The following is a 17,236-nucleotide window of genomic DNA, read 5'->3' on the forward strand; positions in this document are numbered from 1 at the left end:
GTGTTCCAATAAAACTTTATTTATAACAACAGGTGGTTGGCTACTCTTTGCTGACTTCTGGTCTAGGCTGAAGTTTGTTCTGGTCAGTATTCGAGTCCCAGCTTCCAGCACTTACTGTGCATGACTCTGAACATGTCATTCGACATTTCTGAAGCCATTTCATCTTCCATGAAATATTTTAGGTTGAACAGGCAATACTGCCTCTCTCCCAGCTGTTCAACTCTGCCATTGCAGAGTTTATCACCCATGACAGAAGAAAACGAAACAAAGTATGTGAATGCACATGGAAGGTCATACAGCACTGGCGTCAGACTTGGATGTCTGACCCAAGCTTCCTAGCTGTGGCCTTGAGCTCTTTGAGCCACCAGAGCCTCAGTCTCCCCACGTATGAAACAGGAATAAATATGGACCACATGGTGTTGTGGCAAGGACCGAAAGAGAACATATAACTCCGGGTTACTGGGGTCAATTCCTTAAGGCTGCCCATTTGGGGTCAGAACAGACATCCCGTTTCGGGGAGCTGGCTAAGCAACTGGAGGCCACCTCGCCAAGTGGGGGCCCTGGGGTCTACGTTCAAGGCAGCCCCTTAGGGCAGATCTAGAATCCTCTGAGGATTCAGCTTCTCTTTGTCTTATCTCCTTGGTCCTAAGATGCCTAATGATCACATTTCAGCATTTTGAAACCAGAGGGCCTTTTCTGATCCGTACTCACACCTGATGTGGAGGCTGATCCTCTCCTCTAAAACAAAGGCAGTTATTAGGTGCATCTTATAGTCAGAGGCATTTGGGGATGGAAGAAGGAGTATACAGAGGTACAGTGATCCCAAATCTGCACAGGGATGCCACCCTCTGGGTAACCTTGAGCATCGGCCAGCCAGCTGGGGACAGGGCCCCGAGGCCCTTGGAGCTGGAGTTGGGGAGCAGGGACTTCACACCAGACACCCACTTCCTCCGTGGGGCGGGAGCTTCCTCACTCTCAGCACAGAGGCGGCCCCTCCTGCGATAAGGAAAACAGGGTGCCAGCCCCCGCGTGCAGAATGTGACATTCTTTCCAAACAAGCCAGTTGTTTTACAGCCCTGCCTTGGAAGACTTCAAAAACATACAAGCTCCAAAATCAAAGGCTTCCTGTTATAAATTCATTTCTACACCTCAGGTACTCGGTGGGTGGGGGAGGGAAAAAAAGCTGAGATTCAATGAAAAGTGGTTGAAAATGCTCTAAAAATACTCTTCTTGTGGAGGAGAATGGCCTGGCCTGTCTCCGAGGTGGGCAGAGAACCATTTCGGGTAGTCCCGAGGATTTTGAAAGCATTTTACACATTCAGAGGTTAATATTTCTGTTGTTCTAAAATCTGCGATGCCTTAAATTTTTTTTTTTAATTTCAAGGCTTGAAAATAAATTTAAGATGCAGAATGGATCTTTGTAGTCAGATCTCCTCACCTTCTAGATGAGAAAATGCAGGTCAGACTCAACAGGGCTGGCCACGGTCACCAACTGGTTACAGATAGAACAGGGTAAGCCCGCCATTCTCCTGGAAGGTTCCACAAGGTGAAATTGGACTCACGGGCACCACAAGACAGTCCTCTCTTGCTTTTTTTTTTTTTTTTAATCCCAATTACAGAAGCAATATGTGTTTATTTGAGAAAGTCTAGAACATTCCTAAAAGCCAAAGAGGAAATGTGAAATTGCCTGTGACCCCGACACCCACAAACAACCCCTTTAGCATAATTTCCACTATCTCTCCAGACCTGGAGGATGACACAGAACGGTGTTCCGAGGTTGCAGAGGACGTCATGATGCCACACACCTGTGAGCTTGTCTGCAGTTGCTCAGGGCCCAGGCTGGAACCTGGTTCTCTCTGGGGGGCTGGGAGAGGGGAAAAGGCCTTTCTAGCCTTGACAACACAGGCAGGCAGGCAAGATGGACATGTGGCGAACGACAGCATGTGCTGCAGGCTTTTTGCAAGGATGGCAATGGGATTGGAGCTGGTTCCTGAGAGACCCCCGAACCGTGACAGTGGGGTCAAGACCTCTGCCCTGGCTAAGGCGCCCCCACCCTGGGGCACCCTTTCCCTATTTGCATATGGCTTGACACCTTGGGCGCTCAGCTCTAGTTAGGCTCCTGTGTCTGGCACAGGGGCCTTTTTAGCCACCTGCACGGTGGCACTGGTCCCCCTGGACTTGTTCTCCCCTCCCTAGGCCTTTGCTGACACCTGCTCTACTTGTGTTTTAATTTTAGCCATGTTGGTGCATGTGCAATGTCTCGACCCTGTTCATGGACTCAGCACAGCCCAGCTTTGGGTAAGCGTCCTGTCTTGGGCTACCCCATATTTGACTCACAGTGATAGGCCTCAAGACAACACCGGTCGTGCTCTTGTTTGCAGCATGATTATTTCAAGTTTGTATTTATTTATGATAGTCACAGAGAGAGAGAGAGAGAGAGAGAGAGAGAGAGAGAGAGGCAGAGACACAGGCAGAGGGAGAAGCAGGCTCCATGAACCGGGAGCCTGATGTGGGATTCGATCCCGGGTCTCCAGGATCGCGCCCTGGGCCAAAGGCAGGCGCCAAACCGCTGCGCCACCCAGGGATCCCCTAGCATGATTATTTCAAATCACTCTTTTGGTTCCCAAACTTCTGACTCTAGGGCTCAGCAGCTGCGACTGTGCTCTGAGGACCATAAAGTACAATGTATACAATCGCAGCACACACCAACCACAAGCTTTTCGTTGCACCTTCCAGGCGCAAGCCTGTGCCTGACTACCTGATGCCGAGATACAGATTAAACCTGAACGTTCCTGTCAAGCCTCCCGTCTGCTAAGGGCCAGATGTTTGGGGTCAGGTATCAAAACATCTGTTTGCTGGGATGAATTTTTTGGTTGTCACTCTCAGGTTTCGTGTCACGGAGACGGGAGCTCCGGGATAGACACGTCACATCCCATACATGCTCCGGAAACAGCCATCCCTGCGGGCGCACAGCCTCACTGGGTCACTTGGACACCAACTAGAGCAGCAGACGCAAGCAGGCAGGGACAAGACTCGGAGGGCAGGAGCTTCCATGCACTTCACAACCTTCTGCGTTTTTGAACAATGGATTTTGAATGATGTGGGTAGTGAACCAACAGGGATCACACATGATCCAAATAAGGAACACGCAAGCATACAGCAGGGGGGACAGAGTCTTGTATTAACTTTGTGAGGTGATGGATGGTAAGTAGACTCATGTGGTAACCCTTTTGCCATGCACGCAAGTGTCAAATCACTGTGTTGTACACCTGCAACTAATAGAATGTGGTACGTCAACTATACCTCAAATTTTAAAAATTAAAGAAATAACACACAAGCAGAGTCTGTCCATGACCAGACACGCAGGCAGCACATACATATGGTTTCAAAATACAGTTGGGGCCGCAGTGAATAAATGGAATTTTGGAATGATTTGCTTTACAGTTCCCTTAAGTAACATTATCTTGTTAAAGACATTAACCTCGGGCCTTTGCTGTTATATATTTGCTTTTATTGTTTTCATCCTGGGAGCAACCTGTAGGAGAGACACTCGTCAGGGAAAGAGGGGTCAAGGGTCGTGAAAACATTGATTTTCAAGGTGGCTGAACGGCCGTCTGGGGAACAGTCGCCAATTATGGAAAACAGACATCACTTTTCAGAACCTGCTTTATAATTTGAAAAAAAAATTATAAAATCTCCAACATTAATAACCATTTCATTGTGTGTCCGGCATGAGGCAGTCTTGAAGAACCACCTCCACTGATACGGCTTTTCTTGGGAGAAAACTCTGCAGGCAGGTGCTTCTCCCCAGGCGCTGGGGCTGTCCGGTGGTGCATCTGGGAGCTGGACTGCCCAGCTGGGCCCCACACCCCCATTCCCTGCGCCCCACTGCCAAGACTGTTGCAAAATGCATCTTCATTTTACTCTGCAGGTTTTTGGGTAGGCTTCTCCAATAGAGATTGGGGCTTGGGCTGATCCCTGTTCAGAACTATCAGACTCCCGGATTCAGTGAGATTGCCGGGGAGATGTTAGACAACAGAGTAAAGGGGCCACCAGCCACTGAAGGTAGCTTCACCTGTGGCTGATACATTGGTGTGCCTCCCTCTCTGGGCGCTCTGCTCAATGCCCTTTGCCTGCTCTGCCCCAACTAAGTGGTGACATCACCAGTTCCCACCAGGTCATTTAGACACCTCTCCTTGCAATCATCTCTAAGGCTAGAAGACAAGTTTTGGGGTCACTGGGATATAATTCATTCCCAGTGGTGACAGAGAAAACTCTCTCCCTTATAAAGACTAGTCTTAGGCAGGACAATCCGGAGGACAATATGCATGGCAAATTAGTTCTAGGGGAAGAGCCTTTCTCAAAAAATCTGTGCACCATCAAGCTTCCCATCCTGCTTCTTCTCCTGCCTTCCTCTCCAGTGCCACAGATTGCTGGCCCAGCTTCCTGGGTAACTGGAATATTCCTCCTTGGAACATGGCTGGGATCTTAGTGGCCAAAAAAGCCTCTATGACACCAAAGACCTCATTAAGAAAGATTTCCAAAACTTCGTTGATCCTGCTCAGATACAGTGCAAATTTGTTCAACTTTTCTGGAAGGCAATTGAGCAATATCTACCAAAATTGCAAGTATGAATAAACAGTGACTTGAATTCCCCACTGTTAGGGATTTACAGAGAGGAAATAATTAAGGATGTGTGCAAAGAAATTTAACTCTAGGATGTTCACTACAGTGATGTTTATCTAGATACCCAACACCAAGGGGCTGAGTGAGGAAGCAGGGCCCAAAGGTGCAAGGGGTTCTGTTAGTGACACAGAAACACAGCCCTGCTGTTATTGCACGAGACATTCTCAAAACGTTCAGCTTCACCTCTTTGTCAGCATGCATGAGTGTGTGTGTTTGTGTGCGAGCATGCACGCATGCGTGACTGTGCGTGCATGTAGTAGTGTATGTGGGTGTGTTGCATGTACAGATGTGTGTTAATGTATGTGAGTTTGCCACACGTGTGCCTGAGTGTAGGCATGTGAGTGTGCAAGTACATGTGAGTGCGTGTTAGTGTGAATGTGTGAAGGTGCGTGTGAGCAAACAGACTCTGCCAATAGGGTAGCTAAGTCCCCGTCACAGCTCTATCACTCCCTCTCTGACTTTGAACAATTCCCTTCTCTTCAGCCCAATAAATGGGGACCGTAATCAGGCAAACCTGGAGGAGCTTCAGGAGGATGAAATGAGGTGACAGGTGTACCTCTTGGTGGAGAACGTGTGCTGAATAAATACAGCAAAGCATGTTTTTAAAACACCCCAAAGGTGGGAGAAGGACATTTAAATATTCAAAGCAGTTATCTTTGACTGGTGGATTACCCAAAATGTTTTTCTTTTTGCTTCTCTGATTTTTCTAATGAACAGTTTTACCCTGAGGTATCAGGAAATAAAAACACTCATATTCCTCTGCATCCAGCAACGTGAGCAGAGCTGGGCTCACCAGTGGGTTGAGTAGGTAGTGGTCAGTGTGGGGTGAGAATGGCAAGTGAGCATGGTGGGTGAGCATGGCAGGTGAGCCGGGGGGCCAGCACGCTTGCAGATGAAGCCAGAGTGCAGCCACCTGCCCACAGCCCCCCACTGGTACTCGGCAGTGCCAGGATGAGGCTCAGCAGCGAGCCTCCTTGCTTCCCTAGCTAGTGGGCTGCACTGCTGGCTGACAGAGCATGGGCTGAGGGCAGAGCCCTAGGATTCTAATCTGACTGAGTTTGGGTTGGGCCAATATCCCAACTTCTCTGGGCTTTGGCTTCAAGATCTGAAAAATGGGGGAAATAAGAGAGGCGGACCCATGGATGTGAAGACTGAGTACACCAGGTAAGGTGAACAAAGCCAGAAAAGGCCCTGCCCTCAAGGAGCCAACATGAGTGCACAAGGCCAAAGGTCATCATGTGATCACCTAAATCCACATAAATTTCAGCCACTCATCTGTTTAATGAAAATTAATGAGTGTCTGCCCTGTGCCAGGCATCATGCCCATGTTGGGTATACAGCTGCAAGTAAGAGAATCAGCCCCTGCCTCAAAAACTGATGTCTGGGGAAGTTCTGTTTTAAGTATATATCCATAAAACATGAACACGAAGAAATCCCTACCTTTCAAAATGTTACTAGTTGATGAGTTTGCATAGAATACATGAGAGTTCATAGTGCTATTCTTTCAACTGTAGGATTCAAGTTTTTCAAAATTACATAATGACATCTGCAAAGACCCTATTTCCAAATAAGGTCCCATTCACAGGATTGACTTCAACACATCTTTTTGGGGACACAATCGACTTATAACACTGCTCAAGTCACTCAATGAGCTCAAATCTTTGTCTAAAGATCCAGTGCTGGGGGCGCGGTTCCAAATTAAGATAATATTCCTCCTTCTTATGTTAAAAGCACAAAGTGCTCACCTGCAAGTATCTATGGAGGCACAATAGGATATGTGTTGATATTAAAACACATACTCATGCTAGTGGCTTCACAGTCTGGACAAAGAAAGGGCACTGGGAAAGTGCTGGAAAGGCCATCTAGGACCAAGGTATCCAACAAGGCAAAGAGCCCTTCCATCTAAACTGTGCCCAAGCATCTTGCAACCATGCTGGCTCCCTTGTGCATGCAGGATTTGGAGCACTACTTCAGATACAGAACATGTCAGGACACATAGGCTGTCAGCCAATATTTGCAGAGCCCAACATGGCACACCAAAGCAAACCTGTTGCCATAATTACAGGTGGAAAGTATTGCTAACAATGCTTTTCAAATAAGTTAAATACGTACCAATCAGGTAAAAACAACAACAGCAACAAAAACAAGATTTTCTTCCATGAGCTCATAAGAGGGCTGCTCACTCTCAAAGCCCAGGAGTCAAACTGTTTATTGGGACCGTGTCTGCAGCTCATCCCAGACAAAGATCTACTTCTGGATGCCTTCTCTGAGCAGACTAGAGCGAACCTCACATACATCCAAAACCAGGTACAAATGCATGCTTTTGTTCCTCCAAGAGCTGCTATGTACATAACAGTTTTCTTGTCTGGGGAAAGATCAACTTTACTGAGAGCCTGAAAGTCAGCCCCCGTGAGAAGACTACCACCGAAGTCAGCACTACCACCACCACCACCAAAACTGAAGGTCAGCGGCTTCTGCAGACACAGTACACCTGTGCATAGCACATAATCCTATGCCTACACAGAGTACATGCTTAGTATTTAATGTACTTTCTCATATTAATAAATATGTAACATATTTACCTATATTAAATACAATAGGTGCCTGTATGATAGTGAATGGATGGATGGATGGATAGAAGATTTATTTCTTGATGTCCTAAGCCTCACTTGTCAGCTGCCATGCTATGGGAAAGTCCAAGCAGCCCAAGGGTGAGGCCACACATAGAGAAGCCAAGACCCTCCTTGACAGCTCCTACTGAGTTCTGTGCAGACAGCCGGTTCAGTTGACACCTCAAGGAATACACTGTCGAAAGTGGATCTTCCAGCCCTGACTGAGCTGATCCAATGGAGCAGAGCCTTCTGTACCAAACCCTGCAAAAATTCCAAATCTATGCAAGATAAATAGTCAGTGCTGTTTTAAGCCACTAAAATTTGGAGTGGTTTGTCCTGCAGCAGTAAATAACTGGATGGTTTATTGAAACCAAATCTCGAGATGCCTGGGTGGCTTAGTGGTTGAGTGTCTTCCTTTGGCCCAGGACATGATCTCGGGATCTGGGATCAAGTCCCACATCAGGCCCCTTGCAGGGAGCCTGCTCCTCCCTCAGCCTATGTCTCTGCCTCTCTCTTTTGCTGTGTCTCTCATGAATAAATGAAAAAATCTTTAAAAAAAAAAGCAAAATAAAATGAAACTAAATCTCTAGAGGTGGACTCCCAGAATCTTTCTAACAAGAGCACCTAAGGATGGAGGCCTGCTGCAGCTTGAAGAGTCCAGCCACAGAGACTCCTCTAATGGACGGGAACCTGTGTGGGTGAGCTCCTGGTGAGAAGGAAATGTTCCACGTTCACTGTGCAATTATCCAAAGAGAAGCAAGGTGCAAATCACTGTGTTGTGCACTCCTGTTGTAAAAAGCGTATTTTTGCTTATAAATGGGTAAGACACTGTTGGAAAAGTAGTCAAAAAAAGTAACAATGGTTATCAGAGGGAGAGTTAGAGACAGGGTCTGTAGCAGAAGATCAAAACTTCATATTCTTTTTAAAAAGAAATATCCAGGTTTTTTTTCTCAGTTTATTTTATATTTAAATTATTTTAAGGATGGGAGAAGCTGGGGCTCTGAGATTTGACCCCATGGGTTCTAGTCCTAATGCGCGGCTTACTAGGTGCATGACTCAAAGAGGTCATTTCCGTTTGCCAAACTTCCATTTCCCCCTCTGCCAGAGGGAATGAAAATACCACCTGCTTCACTGAGTGGTTGTGAAGATTAGGTGAGCTGAAGCACAGAGGATGTCTAGGTCTAGGCCCAACATACAGAACCTCCAATCAATGGCAGCCCTGGATGACACTAGACTTTCTGTACTCTGTGCTTTAGGAATGGGCCTGTGCCCACATTACTTTCTGCTGGCATCTGCCTCAGCTTTAGGCAGGTTGACTCTGAGATCTGAACCCACATCTAGCCCAGAGCCTCTTGTCCCTCTTGTCTTTACCTCAGGTAGCTGCAGAAAGAAGTGGGAAGAGCATCTGATTACAAGTGTGGAGGGTGCAGCAACATGGGAGGGGAGCACCAATGACAAAATCCCCTTCCAGCTCCCAGTATTCCATTTTGGACTCATAGAGCCTTTCCTCAGGACACAGAAGGGAGCTATGGTGATTGACAGCATGCTGGATGGATTCCGCTTCTGTAGGTGGCCAGGGAAGCTTGGCACCACGTATGACAATGGGTGGATGAGAAGGACCCTCTTCAAGTGCACCTCTGGACCAGGCACTCAGGAAGCAGGCTCAAGTGACCCAGCTCCAGCTCAGCAGACAAAGGACCACAGATCAGAACTGAATCAGGCAGCAGGACCCATGGAGCTGAGCCTGCAATTGACAGGAGGAAGAGTCAGACCCTGTGACAAGAAAGGTGCCCAGAGGCAGAATAGTATGGTGGTTAGGCATCTTCTGATCCCTGTCTGCATGGCCTCTGTCTCCCGTAACCTTCCTTATAAAGTGATCATGAGTTTGAGGATGAGACGTTTCTAAAACAGTTCCCCTTAAATATGAGTTACTATTACTATTCATAGGTTACAGGGAAAGCTGGAATGAGAACCCTGGTCTCCAGAATCCCCCACAACTCTCTACCTTCCACTGGTAGATGTTGAAATATGCTCTGATGTGGACAAGAGCATGTTCCACTGGAGGACATCCCTGCACACCCTGGTGAGCCAAGGGTGCCTGGAGTGGCCGGTGATTCTTCACCTGCAGGACTAGCTCCAGGGACATGGTGCCAAGGAAATTTCCCCCAGTGGACAAGAAGTTAGTGGTGTGATGCCACGCTAGTAGGTGCAGGAGTGGGGCTTGGGGTGGGATGGGAGGTGACAAGGAGAGATGCAGTGAGGTCAGAAGATGTGCAGCCTCAACCAAGTGACTTCATTTCTTTGATTCCTCTGGATTCCACTTCTTTTTTAAAAAATATTTTATTTATTTATCCATGAGAGACACAGAGAAAGAGGCAGAGACACAGGCAGAGAGAGAAGCAGGCTCCATGCAGGGAACCTGACGTGGAACTTGATCCCGGGTCTCCAGGATCACACCTTGGCCCGAAGGCAGTGCTAAACTGCTGTGCCACCCTGGCTGCCCATGGATTCCACTTCTTTAAAATGATGAGAAGGGGACCCCGGAGTGGCTTAGTCGGTTAAGAGTCTGACTCTTGGTTTGGCTCAGGTCATAATCTTGGGGTCATGAGATCAAGCCCTGCATCAGGCTCTGCACTCACTGGGAATCTACTTGAGATTCTCTTTCTCTCTCCTTCTGTCCTTCCCCCTGCTCACTCTCTCAAATAAATTAATAAAATCTTTTAAAATAAATAAGTAAATAAGATGAAGACAAGATCAGTTTTAGAGATAGTTGTGCAAAATCAAACAAGACACTATGTTAGTTGGGAGTGGGTGTGTGATGGAAAGACCCCAAGTAACCATGCAGAAATGTCTGTCTCACATAATGCCCTGAGGATAGATGACTCCTCCCAGCTCACCACAGTGAGCCCTGTGGACTCTGCCCTCCAAGGTGGCAGCAATAATTGCCTGTGAACATCCAGAAAACACGGTGAAGGGAGGGACCAACTTAGGGGTCCTTGGAGAGCAGACTCAGACAGAGATTACAAATGGGAGGTTGGCTGGGGTTTGCCCAGTGGGACCCACCCCAGAGGCATGGAGACAGGTGGAGGACACGTCAGAAGCGAGGGTTTGGCAGGAGGCCCAAGTGGGGTCTGTGAAGGATCTCCAAGCATGTAGCTGGATTGTTGAGTAGGTATGGATGTGCTGGGGAAACATGCAGGACAGTGGGAGCCACACCACGGAGGACCTCACACATTGGTCTGAGGACCAGGAGAGTGTAACCCTGCAGACAGCTCTGGGTCAGACACCATGGGTTACACACCCAGCTCCTGCACTTCCGGCCACACAGCCATGGACAAGTGGCTTACCCCGTCTGAGTCTCAGCTTCCTCCTCCTCATAAAAAAAGAGCCAATAGCAGCATCTGCTCTTTAGGGCACTAGAGAGGCTTATACCACCTGCACTATGTGTAACAAATCACCCCAAAGTGGTGGGGTGGTTTGAAATAGCAAACATGTATTTAGCCCACAAATCTGTTGTTTGGACAGGGCTCTGCAAGAATGTTCATCGTCTCTGCTCCACAAGGAGTCAATTGGGGCAGCTTGATGGATGCTGAAGGGTCTCTGTCCAAGATAGCGTGGCGCAGGGTTGGCTAGTTGGTGTTGGTTGTCAACTGAGAGTCCAGCCCAGCTGAAGGCGGACAGCCTTGGTTCCTCTCAATGTGGGCCTCTCGGGCTTCCCCACATCATGGTAGCCCAAGAATGAATGTCCCAGTAGGATGGCACAGAAACTCTACCTCCCTGTAGGGCCTACTCCGGGAAGTCACACAGCTTTCTTTGTTTCTGCTGTAGTCACAAGCCCACTGAGATTCAAGTGGAGGACAACTTAGACCCTCCTCTGTGGGGTAGGCACGCTAAGAAGAGCACGTGGTGTGGGAGGCCTCATTGCAGCTATTTTGGAAAATATAGCCTGCCAAATGCCTGATGGAGAATCCAAAAAGGAGACCCATCATAAGCCACTGCCCTTCCTTCTCTCTGGTGTGGCTCCGTCTAAGCTGGCTGTCGAAATCACTCTCATCTTCCCACTGAGGAAATGGTGAGGACAGAATCACACCAGAGTGGGGTTAAGCCAGACTTACTCAAATCATTAATGGGTACACGTTGCCAACCAACCTAGAACTTCTATTAAAAAAAAAAATTCTCGGGATCCCTGGGTGGCGCAGCGGTTTAGCGCCTGCCTTTGGCCCAGGGCGCGATCCTGGAGATCCGGGATCGAGTCCCACGTCGGGCTCCCGGTGCATGGAGCCTGCTTCTCTCTCTGCCTGTGTCTCTGCCTCTCTCTCTCTCTCACTGTGTGCCTATCATGAATAAATAAAAAAAAAAATTAAAAAAAAAATCATAAAAAAAAAAATTCTCATATTGAGGCACCTCAAGTGTCCAACTCTTGATTTCAGCTCAGGTTATGATCTCGGGGTCTTGAGATCAAGCTACACGTCAGGGTCTGAGCTCAGTGCAGAATCTGCTTGTCCTTCTCCCTCTGCTCCCACCCCCATGCTCTCTTTCTCTCTCTCTCTCTCATAAATAAATAAAATCTTTAAAAAGAAAAAAATCCCACAGATCGTCCTAAGACATGGGTTGCTGACCTCATGTTTCCAGAACAGCTAATCTTATTGAATACAATATACTCAAACCTGAAGATGGAAGATGAGCCTCTGTGAATGAACATTTCTGGGTCAAGTCGCCGACTAAAAGTCACCGAGGATGGTGTAAAGCAGAAGACAAAAAATACCAAGGAGTGAATTGTTTTGTTTTGTTTTTTCCTACATGGATTTCCTACTTTCCCACTCACTGTAATCACAATATCTGCAGGTCTGCTTTTAAGCCCAGAGAACACCCAGGGCAACTGAGAAATAAAAGCGAGGCATGGGCAGCCACCTCAGAGTCCAAGGTGTGTGCTCATCCTGACCTGCAGGCACAGGGAGGGAGCAGCCCCACTCTCTGCCCTTCCCATCAGGCCCAGCTTAATGAAGGCCAAGTATCTCAACGGGGCGATGGAGGGCTCCATTTCTCCTGATCTCCCTCCATTTGGCCCCTAGAGCAGGTGTTTGCCGAGCTCAAGATCTCTCTGCTTACATAACCCTTGTTCCATTTGGAAGGATGAAAAATCTCCCTGGGGTTTATTGTAAACAGGCTTATGTTCACCCAAACACGGAGAGGAAAGGTCAGCAGATTATTCATGTACCTCTGTCTCCCTGCCTGGTGCTCTCCACCCCCACCCACTGCACGTCTCCCCCACCCCAACATCTGGGCTGTGGCCAGGACCTGCACCCAACCCCTCCACCAGGCCATCCGGGGCATAGGGCCTGGTGATGGGGACCAGGGCCAATTTGGCAGTCCTGATGCTTTAATGGGCTCTGCTTTGGGGACCATTTACACTGGACCTCAAAGAGGAGGCAAAGAGGAGTGGGGGTGGGGAGCAGGAGAAATTTCTTGACAAGCCGCCATGAGTAGAGGCTTGCTCATGGAAAGACAATCTTTTATGATGACAGAAACGAAGCCAGGAACTCATGGTGAGGGGCCAGCATGTTTCATGCAGGAGAGGGAGGACTGCTCAACTGGCCACTGTGATGCCAGTAACACCCACGCCCTAACTTGGTTGTGCACAGTGTGTCGGGTATTTTATACACATGACCTCATTTGAGATGGCGTTATTAGGCCCATTTCACAGATGAGAAGTTGAGGTTAAGCTCAGCAAGGAAGACTAGCCAGTCTTAGCCCTACTTGACCTCAGCTGGGACAGCTTGGAAGCTGCAGGACCCAACTCCAAGATGGCATGGCACAGGGCTGCTGTGCTGGTGCTGGCTGTCGGGTGGGCTTCACCCCAGGTGAAGTCTGGGAGCCTCGACTAGTTCCTCAAGCTTGGGCCTTATGTGACAGCCCCACTCAGAAATGCTTTTGTTTATTCTACTTGGCCCTAGTTAGATCCTCCATGTACCTACAGGCAGGACCATCTAGCCCTAAACATCATGAGGAAAGACTGGTCGGCAAGTCACTCAGTGGGTGGCTCTCAAGGTCTGGCACTCAGCCACAGTGTCACCCAGGAACCTTGTTAGATATCCTGACATCCTGACATCCCTTCATCCCTCATGAAACTCCAGGGATGAGGGGCAGGAGCAGTGGTGCAGGCTCAACCATCTGTGCCTTAACACCCACTCTGGTGCTGCGGAGGCTCCAGATCAAGCTGGAGATGTGCTGCCACAGGCCAATGTCAGCTAGCTCCTACCCCACAGACCAAGGGCCAACAGCCCGAAGCCTAGGAGGGTTGGGAGGGTTTTCCCATAAGGCGGATGCAGGTGACCTCCACAACAACTGGAGGGGGTGGATGAACAAGCTCACCAGCCCGGCCCCTCCCTGGTCCTGTGGTCTTTGGAATTCAGTTTCCATCCTGTCCAGACACGCAAGGGTCAGGCCACGCTCTGAGGCTTCTTGCAGGTTTTGGTCACACCAGAGGGACAGCGCGATGGAGCTCAGGATGCCACGTGTGCATCCTGGGGGCATGTAGCAAACCCACGCTGATGCAGGAGGGAGCTGGCCACAGTGGGCCCAGACAGCTTGGGGGTCGCAGGGGCAGGGCAGGGGCGGATTTCAGGAGGGCTGCCCACTCTCTGTACACGACTGGCAGCTTTGACAAGTTAAAAAACATCCCCCAACCACAGTGTCCTCACCTGTGAAACAGGTGAATCAGCCCTTATTGGACACATAGAGTATCGTGTCCAGAGGGTTTTCAGTGAATGCTTCCATTGTGTTACTTTTGTTTTGCTACCTCACTTTTTAGAGTGAAGATACCCTGACCTTCCACTGGCTTCCAAGAGAAGCACAAAGCAAGGAAGTGGGGTATACCTGGGGTCCTCCTGAATGGTCCAGGCACCCACCCTGGTTACCATGGAGACTGGGGCTGGAGGAGCCCGGGCTGGAAGGGTCTGCACAGTGAAGGCACACATCTTGGGCTGCTCACCGAAACCCTGCTCCAGGGACCAGCCTGGATGGGCCGGCCAGAGGAGGGGAGCGAGGAAGGGGGGCTAGCCACAGACTCAGCTAAAGAGGGTGCAGGGCTGTTGCTTGGTTTAATATTTATCTTGTTCTTTTGAGGGGAAGACAGAAGGTACAAAACTGTCCGAGTAGACAAACAAGCCCCACCACTTGCCACCAACTCAGATGAGAGCTGGGCAAGCTGCTCAGCCTCAGTTTCCCTAACTGTTTGTGGGATTTACAAGCCTTTGCCAGTTGAGCAACGCTGCATGTGACTCAGCAACTGAGATATTTGGATTCAGACAGCCCCTGGTTCCGGCCCAGGCTACGCCCCTCCCCCTCTGGCTGTCCTGTGACTGGGGGGAGTCACTGAACTCTGCAGGCCTCAGTTTCCCTGTGGCTGTAAGGGATAGTGGTGTCGCCTGCCTCAGAGAAAGGCAGCCCGGGCCAAGTGCTTGGCCACAGAAGTTACTCAGAGAGTACCAGCCACTGTCATCTCCATGGGGATGCACCACTGCTCCTGCCCCTCATCCTGTCACTGAGTACCCAGCCTCCAGCCAGGCTCAGTCCCACTGCAGGGCGGGCTCCTTACCTACATCATCTCAGATGGCCAGTCCCTCCAGGTCCTAGGGCGCCTCCCACGCAGCCCCCGCTCAGCACCTGCCTGGTGCCCTCCACCTCACTCTGACTTACTTCCTGGGGTGGCTAGTTCCCTAGGAATGTGCCTAAGTGGGGGGTGACCGGGGTGTCCACTCATCCTACAGAACAGCTTCGGTAAACACAGGAAATGTGGTTTTGTTCCCAATATGACCGCACGAGACTCTGGTAGATGGGACATGCTCTTTCCAGGAAAAGGCCCTGCATCCAGAACTGACCCTCCCTGGATTCTAGACATTGGCAAGGCCAAACCCCAGCTCCCCAGGAGGGAAATTCCCTGGCTTGGGGGATTCTCTAAAAACCTGGGGGTAATGATGTTACACTCAGAGGTCACAATTACACAAATGAGGAAGCCATCACCCACTTCCATTCTTGCCCATTTGGAACTGCCAGGTCACTACAGGGGCAGGAGCCAGACAGCCCCAGGCATGGTTGTGAGGAGGTCAGATCCCCTCACTGCCTGTGAGAGCTCTGTGACCTTGGACAAGTCGGGATGCCTCAGTTTCCTCACGTGTCTAAAGGAGGTAACAACAGTCGTCGTGGGATTAAATGAGGTCCATATGGTGACTAATGCTCTGGGTAAATCCTTTCCGCAGAGATGGATGTTTGGATAGATGGGTGGATGTGGGTGGGTAGATGGATGAGTGCATGGGTGGATGAATGGGTTGGGGGATGTGGCTGGTTGATATATGAGTGACAGACTGGGATAGACAGATGGACCCGTCCAGAATAGCAAGGTGTAAGCCCTTGGACCCTTGCAAGAATAGCAAGGTGTAAGCCGGAATCTAGGTGGGGTTGTTGGGTGTTGCTGGGAGACTCCTTTCAACCTCCTAGGTGTCTGAACATTTCCATAATAAAAGCTGGAGGACACAATGCCCCCCACCCCAGGCTATCTATTTCACAGGGAGTGAAAGCTAATTTTCCCATAGGTCCTCTGGATCCCAGTGAGCGGATTCATGCTTGACCCTCGACAGACAGCAGCAACCAGGGAGCCAAGGACAGCACCCCGGGGACAGGGGCTCAGGGGACAGCCCGTGCCCAGCTGCGGGACTCCAAAGGAAGGAGACGGCTTTGTGTCAAACCTGCAGGGAGTGCAGAGGGCAGGGTGAGTGGCATTCAGCTTCTGCCCCAGGCAAGTCCAGTCCTTCATGGGCACTTTTACTCCTGTGACTCCCCCTCCCTGGAGACCCCCATAGTCCCTTTTTATCTGCCTAAAAATTTCCAGATTCTGACTCTGCCCATCAGGTCCCCAAGGAAGGGCCAGCTGCATTCCTGCAGGGGGCCACAAAGGTACATTGGTAAAACCTCAAACAGAAGCATTTCGGTTAATAACTGGATCCCAGAGGTGAAATCTAGTGCCAGTATAAAAGAAACTAAAATTAAAAAAAAAAATTTTTTTTTAAGGTGCCTAGAGGGATGGGGAGATGAATAGAGGCCTCCTGGATCTCAGTGTGGTAGGTCTGTGCGATGTGGCCAAATCCATTTTACATCTAAAACAGTCCTACGTGGCCCCTACGTGGCAGGCACTATGGTTATGATTCCCTTTCACGTGGGGAAACGGAGGCACAGGGAGGTGGCTTTGGTTGGGTTTCTTCTGCTGCTGGTGGTTTTCAGCCACACGCAATGACAGCGGCGGGCCTGGCCAGGATCTGAACCCAGGCAGTCCTGCCCCACATTCGAGGTGCCCAGTTTCGCCCAGTGTCGGAGGCCAACCGAGCTTCTCTTCCTCGGGCTTACGGCTGAGCAAAGGCCACAGTCTGGCCAAAGGCTACAAAACTGTCCAAGTAGACGGACCAAGCCCCCAGGTGGCTTCGGCCCCCTCCAGAGCTTGGCCACCCTCCTCCTGCCCGCCCTGAGCAGAGCGCACCAGCGACCCAGTGACCGCGAGGCTGACCCGGTGTGCTCCACACCACGGGAGAGACCCCAGGGGCCCACGGCGGGCCGGGCCTGCGCGCCTCCTAAGCCCAGAGACCATGGCCCCGGGGCGCAAGCACCCTGACGAATCTCAGCGGCGACGCAGACGTCAGAGAGGTTTCCTCCTCGGGCAGCGAGGGGAAGGCTCACATGTGGGCGGTGAGTCACCATAAGAACCCATAGTAATACTAATAAGGGCAGGCATGAAGTCTCGGCTCTGCCAAGCCAAACAGGCCGGGGGAGGGGTGCGGGGGGGCGGGCGGAGAGTGCTGTTACTACAGTTTATAGGGTCTCTCCACCGTTTATGAGGCCGCGTGGTCTGCACCCTAAGTGGACAGTATGGTCAATTGTATTATATCTGG

The 17,236-nt window shown here is 50.0% G+C and overlaps 1 long non-coding RNA gene across 3 annotated transcripts in view; it reads right to left on the reverse strand.

Moving 5' to 3' along the window:
- LOC144310289 (uncharacterized) overlaps positions 1 to 17,236 on the reverse strand; it is a 76,006-nt gene that overhangs the window by 10,702 nt on the left and 48,068 nt on the right. For 2 of the 3 annotated variants that reach the window (XR_013375987.1, XR_013375989.1), the window contains exon 3: positions 8,670 to 9,042. The exons of the other annotated variant lie outside the window; for it this stretch is intronic. This is a non-coding gene — a long non-coding RNA (uncharacterized LOC144310289). The remainder of the gene's footprint in view (positions 1 to 8,669; positions 9,043 to 17,236) is intronic. 3 annotated transcript variants of the gene reach the window in all.

This window comes from Canis aureus, chromosome 3 (assembly GCF_053574225.1).
Source record: "Canis aureus isolate CA01 chromosome 3, VMU_Caureus_v.1.0, whole genome shotgun sequence".
Taxonomy (NCBI): Eukaryota; Metazoa; Chordata; class Mammalia; order Carnivora; family Canidae; genus Canis; species Canis aureus.